Below are 534 nucleotides of genomic sequence, written 5' to 3' on the forward strand. Positions count from 1 at the left end.
TTTAAATTTATTTATTTATTTATTTAATTTCATCTGTCACTGCTGAGTGGGAAGACATTTATACAGTCTGTGGATTATGTTACTTTTGAATTAAAATCATGATTATTTTATATTGACTATACCCAGAATAAATACAAATCATAAACCCTGCCCTTGGAAGGAAGGAGGATGGATTGCCAGGCAGTGGCTGTATAATCACTGCTCGTAACTGTAGCTCTGTGGAGACAAAGGAGTCTTTCCAGTCTCCTCTAAACTAATACATCATTCATTTCAAATGCAAGAGCTTCATTTCATGACTCTCCTAATATTCCTTTCGGCACTCATTCTCTATCTCCCACATTAAAAAGGGGAAATGATTTGAATTAATCAATTAAAATTCTAAAATGATAAATTTGATTTTCCTTGCTTATCATAATTAAACATCCCCCTTGTCAATACTGTCCAGCACACACATTGTGTGAATCATTTAGTGACGTTTGGAATTGTTATTGAACCAAAATTAATCTTGTGAGACTCCAGTGGATGGATCAGGCT

Source organism: Chaetodon trifascialis, chromosome 7 (assembly GCF_039877785.1).
Source record: "Chaetodon trifascialis isolate fChaTrf1 chromosome 7, fChaTrf1.hap1, whole genome shotgun sequence".
NCBI lineage: Eukaryota > Metazoa > Chordata > Actinopteri > Chaetodontiformes > Chaetodontidae > Chaetodon > Chaetodon trifascialis.